Source organism: Vespula vulgaris, chromosome 16, assembly GCF_905475345.1.
Source record: "Vespula vulgaris chromosome 16, iyVesVulg1.1, whole genome shotgun sequence".
NCBI lineage: Eukaryota > Metazoa > Arthropoda > Insecta > Hymenoptera > Vespidae > Vespula > Vespula vulgaris.
In genome coordinates this window covers 3,361,884-3,370,307 of record NC_066601.1, presented here as the reverse complement: position 1 = coordinate 3,370,307, position 8,424 = coordinate 3,361,884, and positions in this window count along the sequence as shown.

Genomic DNA, 8,424 nt, shown 5'->3' with positions numbered 1-8,424 from the left:
TATCATCGATCACAATTTCTTCCATTGCCGGATACCACAGCAGGTGTAGTTAGTAATCGTCGTCGAGAGAAGCAGCAATGTGACGCAACGAGTCCTTCGAGATAAATCAAAGTTCGAAGGCACTTCTCTATCTTTCTCTCTCTCTCGCTGAATATCTCGAGATTGCTGGCAACGTACCAATTTTCTTTCCTCAGAGTGAAAGCAGATTTCGAGACGCGACTTCAGCCTCGCTACACCATCCGTTGCAACAACGATAGGTGCGATAAATGCAATTATTTACGCTCGATTAAGAACACTTCGTCGAGAGCGCGAAGGGCCGCGAGGCGAACGAGAGCAAAGATCAGAGGGATGGGAGTATTGTGCGAGGGAGACGAACGAGAGGAAGACTCGTCTTTCGCGATCAAAACCGCAGATTTCGAAAGACGGCTTCGCCCGCTCGAATTTTAAGTATTCTAGATTATCTGTTCGAAAGTTCGCGTTAGTATCTTCATTGTGAAATCGATGTAATTTCATTGAGAACATTCCTTTTTTCTCATTTCATTTATAATTGTTATTTGAAAATTACCAATTACATTTCAAATTTTTGAAATAACATTGAATCATATTTAATAAATAATACGATTCGAATAATAAAAAAGAAAAGAAATAGCAGCGTTGATCAGAAAAATTAATATCCAGTCAGAGAATATCTATTACAATGAATCATCCTCGGCAAGATGGAATAATAAATCAATCGAAAATAAAAACGACGATTTTTCTATTGAAGTGAGTCCGACCAAAATCGTTGAAACTACTTCGCAGACGATATATCTTTGATTCTATAAATACTTGACAGTAAGTAGGAGCCGCCGTCCTCCTCCTCGAAGTCTCCATCGTCGTTATCCCGTTCTTTTACACCTTGCACGGGCAACGATTTCCGATGGTATCGTCCTCGAACGTACACCGGTAAGTCATTCGCTAAAGTTCGAACACCCTCTCTTGGTTCTTTCGAACGTGTATAAGTATTCAACCCACATACACACACACGTACACACATAATTTTTTTTCTTTCTTTCTTATTCTTGTTATAGCTTCCAACGGTGGTCCATACCGAATTTCACTGGCGTGTGGGAATTGATGCATCGCCTTGTACAAGAATAATTCACTATCGTGTCTCTTCGCGTCGAAGTCCTGCTTAAGAAATATTCCAGTCGCGACCCACACACAATGCTGCTGAGAAAAGCAGCGCGTTTACGAGAGAAGGGGACAGTCGTGTGTACTTACTTACAACGAGCTATAAGAGACGACGTGGTTGGTGTATATCGAGAAAGATAAAGAGAAAGAGGGAGAGAGAGAGAGGAAGTCTTCGAAATAAATCACGGAACTAGGCACAACAGGTGTACGGATTGCCTCACGATTCAGGTTCTTCTCTCTTTTTCTCTTTTGTACATCTCTCTTCGTATGCGACACTAGAGAAAAGGAGGATCCATACTTTAGAGTCCATTCTCGTATGCTTACACGCGGTACGCGAGCATACTTTTCCTGAATCACCAAATATGTTCCGTCGGCTTAAGAAAAATATGTAAGCATCGTGCCGCAGAACGTAAGCGATCTTTCTTTCGTGGCTCGTAAGACCTACACCTATGTACTTTCCATCTTATTCAACTTGACTACGCTTTGATGACTTTCTTTTATCACGAATTTCATTCTCGAAGTTGTTCGTCGATTTTCTTCTTCTTCGTTCCTCCTCCTCCTCTTCTTCTTCTTCTTTCTTCTTTTTTCTTTGTTCAATAATAATTATTACAATTATATTGACATAAATCATATGTACATCAGGAAGCTATCAATTTTTTCCAAACCTTTTTTTATACGATACTCTGAAACAACTCTTAACTGAATCTTTCGACTATACCAACCCGTTGTATTTTTTTTCTTGAGGTACTATCAAAAAATCCAATTAATAAGGACTACGTATATTTTCTTCTTAGGTAAGCACACGAATCGAAATCGAATGAAGATAATCAAAGGTCCGAACGAAAGGATGGAACGACGTTCGTTGCAAGGTGGATCTCGTTAAAAACGGTGAGATAAATCAAGGGAAGGCTCGATGAAACCGTTTATAACGGAGAGAGATCTATCTATGGGAGAGGGAGAGATAGAGAGAAAGAGAGAGAAGGAGAAAGAAAAAGAAAGAGATTCCACTCGTAGTAATGCTTCTCGCCTCTCATACTTATCTCTCTTTCTCTCTCTCTCTCTTTCTCTTTCTCTTTCTCTTTCTTTATCTCTTTCTATCCTAGCAGTTGTTCTATCCTATTATTACGCAGGCCTGCCAGCACTCCCACGCCGTAGGTAACTTGATCGGGGTTAATCTGACCCTGACCTGTGCCTATGCCAGCACCTGCGTGCGACCCAACCTAATTCTAATTTTTTTCTCTTACCCCCACAAACATCTCTAGCCCTTTCCTTTTCTTTCGTATATCTTCTTTCTCATTCTTTCACGTAGACTTTGCAGCCATGCCGCATTCGAACGTCGCGTTCTAAGGAGAGGAAGATAAGAGCTCCTGATAAGAATTCTTTTCTCGTTACGAACGTCCTATCTTTTACAGGCTACAAGGGCCAGTGCTCGTGCGTTACTTCGAAAACGTGATGAATCGTCTCTCCAATTCTTCCTTCTCACAAAAACGAACATTCGTGTTTGCAGGAGACGGCGAAAGAACGTTTCACTTTTTTTCATTCAGATCTTTAACAGGTTTCGATTGTCGGGTCCGATGCATTTATTTGAAGTAACATTTGTTTCACGCTAGACTATCTTTACTCTATTATATCTAAAAATAATTTTCTTGTGTAATCATTTCTAACATTGTTAAAGAAATAAAATATTTTCATTTTTCAAGACGACATCTGGCAAATAAATCATGAACGAAGGAAAAAATTAGAAAGTGATTCCGTTATAAAGAAAATTAGATTTCTCATTTTCGTGCCGTCCCGATTATTTTACTCTCGCTTGATCCATTGACTTTTTACAAGAAAACAATAGACTCTCTGTGTAGGAGAGAATGGAAGGAGCCTTCATTGGTACCAGATGCCACGTTTAATATACCAACAACGGGGATAGAGCTTAACCCTTTCAGACACGATTTACGATCTCTCATAGAAAAAGTTTCTTCCTGTTCAAATTGAATCCAGCGAAGTTCAAAGCGATACTGACTGGAATGGCGTTGCGGTCTCGAACTTTCCTTAATTAATATAAATGGTTACGTTTAAAAAAGAAAAAAAAAGAAAAGAAAAAGAACATCAAAAAGAGAGGAGCGAGGAAACTTTTCCGGAGAAGCAAAAAAAAAAGAAAAGAAAAAGAAATGAAAGAAAACGACGAAGAAAAAGTAACTCATTAATTTCGTCTACATTTCAAGAAAGAATAAAAAAATGGATTAAACTATTAAAATGAAAAACGCGAAGGAAGCAAAAAGTCCTGAGAATTCTATCCTCCTTCTTCTTTCGTCTTTATTCTCCCTTCGCTGTACCATATCAAAATATAACAAGTATTATGAGAAATGTATCGAAGTTGAGATGTGGCAGGTGTAAGGACCGTATAAGGTTAAAAGGCCACACGTTCTTGTGGTCCAGTCTCTCTCTCTTTCTCTCTCTATCTCTATCCCTTTCTCCTTATCTTTATCCTTATCCTTCTTTCTCTCTTTCCACAAAGACTAAACTCGCTAAGGATAAACGCGGAACGACTCGCTCGTGCCCGGGACTTCCACGCGAGGAGGAGTTATTATACGTTGCGAACGCCCACGCGTGGCTTTCTCGGCTCGCTCGCCGCCGCAGGAAACCGAAAACAGAGAAGAGAAGAGTAGAGGAGAAAAGAGAAGAGAAGAAAAGAGAAGAGAAGAAAGAGAGGAGAAGAGAAGAAAAGAAGGTGCGAGCGAAGGAAAAGAGAAAAGAAAAAATAAGGGACTCGTGACTTGTGGAGGAAGAAGAGTGGGAGGAGGTGAAAGAAGGGAGGGGAGGCGAGGGAGTGAGGTAGGGGGAAAGGGCTTTTTGTTTTTTCGGCGTATATCCACGGAAATTGGACGTCGAGTCGTGAACGAGCCGTTAGGCTGTAAATCTCGAATCTCCTTTTTCTCTTTCTCTCTCTCTTTCTCTCTCTTTCTTTCTCTCTTTCTGGAGAACTTTGTGGGACGACCTACTGAGCCAAAGGTAGAAAGACCCGTTTCTGAATCTTGAGATTTACACTTTCGTTTATTCCTCGGGGTTCCACCATACTCAATAATCGGAGTTGTTTTTTTTTCCTCCTTTCTTGCAAGGGTATCATAATATTTGATGAAAGATACTGAATTTCGATATAGCCGAATGTCCACACAATCTAATCGTTTAGGTTTCTTAATGTATTTAAGTACAAGCTATCAAGTGTATGGAGATATATGTAATTGATTAAAAAAGAAAGAAAGGTAAGAAAGAAAGGATAAGTTTAATAATCGAACAAGTGGATTTGTATCGATAAAGTTTTAACAATTTGATATACAAAGAGATAGAGAAAAATATAGATATTTGTTACGGTTTGGTAAATCTAGAATTCAATAATAAATTTTATATACCAGTGTAGAGACGATATAAATATAATAATGTTATTGCTACATTACGCTAATTAACGAGCACGTTAATAATACCCGCAGACTTGCATGCACCCTCGATATTATATAGCCCGGCATCGATTTAATGAATCTCTTCTTAGAAAAGTTAGTATCCCGCAGATTAATAAGATTCGTGTTTTACTTTTCTTTTGTTTCTTTTTTTATCTTTTTTATTACTTTTTCTTTCTTTTTTTTTCGTGTTCAAAACAAATGGCAAATGAACAGTCTTCTTAATAACATCACGCGTATCGACGCCCTTTCCAATTATATAAATCGCTTTAGCGTTTTGGATCATTGAAAAAAATAAGTCAATAGTTCGTTCTTCGAAACACTTCGAACATGAAACACGCCAAGATTCGTGACTAATAATACGAGATATCTCGAAGGTTCCCCATGGGACGTATTTCCCATGATATCCCACAGTGTATCGATTAACTTAGGATAATGATCCACCCGCTGACTCGTACCTGTGTTTCTTTCATTGCAAAAGTAAGACAGATAGTAGATAAAATCGAATTCGATCGATCCATCGATACTCGTTCGAATTCGTTGAATTGCAAATCGATGGTTAGTCATTTCTCTTTTCCTTTATAGTAACTGTGAAAACAGAAAATGAATCGTGGAAGTTGTTTGAAAGAAAAAAAATATATATATAACAATAAAGTGGAAATATTTTTCCATTCTTAATGTCATCACGTAATACTTTTTTTAGATCATTTATATTTTTTCTTCGTTTTCTAAAATTTCATAGTACGATGAAAATCTAATAAGTATACGATTTCAATATATAATCTATAAAAAGATCTGAGTGCAATGAATATGCAATGACTATATTTCTAAAAGAGTATTACGATGAGTTAAACGTAACTTAGATAGTAACTTGAATTCAGGTGTCGACTACTCAGTCGATAGGACAAACGCACGTGTCGACCGGAAGCGGAAACGTCTTGTGGGAACGGTGAACGCCACAAGTGGCAATGCGACTAAAAAGTCTAATGACGCGCATATAAATGTAGCGACTGTTCATGTGCATCCGTGAACCGAGAGATGACACATGTAGATAAGACTCCTTAAGCGATCCTTCCCTCATACAGGATTATTCGTTGGAAGGACGTTAAACACGTTATGTCCTATCGATGTAGATGAGTTACCATTTTATTACCATAAATTTGATAACTTTCTAAAATATTACCAACCACGTTTTAATCTAATCTACATGATTTAAATAGATACTACGAGTATATCGAATGACTATTATTCCACCAAATAGTATTACGTTAATCATTGAAATTTTTATTTTCAAAGAAACTATGTACGTTTTAATATTTATTAGGCAAGAAACAAAAACGTCACTTCCACTTCTATCCTTTAACGAGTCTAACGAGAAAAATGTCCAAATATTTCGATTTTTGTTGCTCAGTACTTATTTCTTTACCGACAGTACGTACGTACATACACGTTTTATGCAGATTTTAATGGCCTAACGGTAAACGAGAGACGATAAAATTGTTACGTTTACAATTTCACACCTAGTACCTAAATTCGCGTGCGAAATCTTCGGTTGGGTTTTCATTCGAAAGATTCTCAGGTGTAGAGGGGACATAGACCGGTGCATGTTAACATCATCGTATTTCATCTTTTATGGTATTAAGTAGTACAAATGAAAGGACTTTCTCTTCGTCGTCGTCGTCGTCGTCGTTTGCTGTCGTTCGTTTTCGAACCATTAAAACTCCTCCTTCTCCTCATCCTCCTCAACTTCATCTTCTCTCAACTTCTCCTTCTCTTAACAACGCGAAAAAGATTTCGGAAAGGATGCACGTGTCTCGCGACAAGCGGTGGCACTTAAATCGATACAGGTGCTTCTACGAGGAAACCGTTTCCGAACGAATGTTATCAGCTCACGGTTGCATGACCCGAAGCTGTTAGAGCCAGAGAGTATTCATAAATATTTGATGATCTTCATCTTCTTCGTGCTCTCTTCCACCTCCCTGAGGAAGATGATGCACTTGCAACTGCAATTTCAAGAATCGAACGAAAATTCTCGTACCATTACTTTCTTTTACATTTTTAACTCTACCCATCGATAATAGATTTCACTTTATACACGTACACAGATATATCTATATAGGATATTATTAAAATTTAATCTTCCAAGAGAAGATTTTAATCCTTCTTAATATCGAAAGTTTTCTATCGGTGATAATCCTTCGATCGATAGTTTCATTCCATTCTTTTCTCCTTTAATTCTTCTTAGCTAAGTATAATTTTCCCATCAAAAATCCATTTCAGTGAAGTTCGATAGAAATTTCTTGGAAAACAATTGTCGTATTGAAAATAACCATTTTGTTGATTACGATTAAATTACTTAAAAACTTACTGTTCGCTTAATTTAAAAAAAGTGAAAGAGGAAGAAGAATAAAAAAGAAAACGAGAGAAGAAAAGGAGGAAAAGAGATAAAAATTGTATGATTTATCTAATTTAGAGCATTATACTTTGTGATGAATAGGAGGTCTGTGTTTTGAACATCGCCGCTTCTTTTAAAGATAGAAAGAAAGAAAGAGAGACAGACAGACAGAAAAGGAGAGGGAAGAACTAGTCGTTAAGGAGTAACATAAGAGCAACACCGTGATGCGAGCCCATGGGTAGAAGATAATCAGGCATGCCGTGGTAATTCTCGTTCGGGGGCGTGCGAGAATAATGCATTGCTTGAAATATTTAACGAGAAGATAATTTGGCGAAGGTGCTTCTACCTACGAATAAAACGCCTTCCTTCTCCTCCCCCTCCTCTTCCTCTTCCTCCTTCTCCTCCTCCTCCTTTTCTTCCACATCCAATCTATGTGAGATCCTTACTTGTGAATCTGTTGCTTGGTCCATTCTCTTGAACGACTTTTAAGCGTGGGAATTGAAAGTTAGTCTTCCTATTATTATTATTATTGCTATTATTATTATTGTTATTATTATTATTATTATTATTATTATTATTATTATTATTATTATTATTACTATTATTATTATTATTATTATTTTCATATGATTTGAAATAAGACGAAGAGTTTCGTTCGATGGTAACAGATGGTAGATAGTCTGATTGCATCATTTAAAGCCACCGTATCAATTTTCGATCGTACAGATGTGCCTCGGCTTGAAATCTTTTTTTTTTTTCTTTATTTATTATCCACATATCTACATTGTAACTCGCGTTGATCGTTAACGAGAGAAATGGATTGCTGAATTTTATTGCAATACCAGATGTTGTTTCCAATAATTAAAATTGTTAATGAATAATAGTAACAGGCTGACTGCCGAAACGATTTTATACAAATCGATGTACTTCGTCTAATAGCTTTCGTAAAACTTTTTTTCTACACAAAGGATACAGGAAAATGTATTCTCATTATTTTTACATCGGACTTTTTTAAATCTCGTTAGGGAAATGTTTTTGCAAAGGGAATTTTAAAAATGTTTATTATTAAAATTTTTCTACATGAAAATCACGTTTCGTACGATCATTTGCGGTCGTCCACGTGCCATGAGCAAAAACGTCATATCCGCACACGCGTCACGGTTAGGAAGTAATTCTGAATGATTAATTAATGAGACAAAGATGCGGAACTCGTGTGACCGGAAGTAGAAGGAAAGAAAAAGAAAGGATGAATGAGTGAATTAAAAAGATAGACAGAGAGAAAGAGAGAAAGAGAGAGAGAGAAAGCAAAGGAAGAACTTCTCCATGTTGAATCGGCCTCGTCTTCAGCATTGTAATTACTTCAAGTACTTATTTTAGAATCACTGTTAAGTATTCTATTCTTGCAAACGA